The sequence below is a fragment of the Lupinus angustifolius genome, chromosome LG08 (genome assembly GCF_001865875.1).
Source record: "Lupinus angustifolius cultivar Tanjil chromosome LG08, LupAngTanjil_v1.0, whole genome shotgun sequence".
Classification (NCBI taxonomy): domain Eukaryota; kingdom Viridiplantae; phylum Streptophyta; class Magnoliopsida; order Fabales; family Fabaceae; genus Lupinus; species Lupinus angustifolius.
This window is the reverse complement of record NC_032016.1, coordinates 21,379,501-21,379,909: the sequence shown is the minus strand read 5'-3', so window position 1 is coordinate 21,379,909 and position 409 is coordinate 21,379,501.

Sequence of the window (409 nt, the reverse complement as noted above, 5' to 3'; positions counted from 1 at the left end):
ATGAGGATGAGGATGAGGATCAGGATGAGGATGAGTATGAGAATGTGGATGAGGATGAGGATGTGGATGAGGACGAGGACGATGATGAGGATAAGGACGAGGACGAGGATGAGGAAGAGGATGAGGATGAGGATGAGGATGGGGATGAGGATGACAATGATAATGTGGATAAGGATAAGGATGAGGACAAGGATGAGGATGAGGATAAGGAAGAGTATGAGGATAAGGATGAGTATGAGGATGAGGATTAGGATTAGGATTAGGGTTACGATTAGGATTACGATTAGATGAGGATGAGGATGAGGATGAGGATCAGGACTAAGATTAGGGGTAGAATTAGGATTAGGATTAGGATTAGGATTAGGGTTACGATTAGGATTACGATTAGATGAGGATGAGGATGAGGATG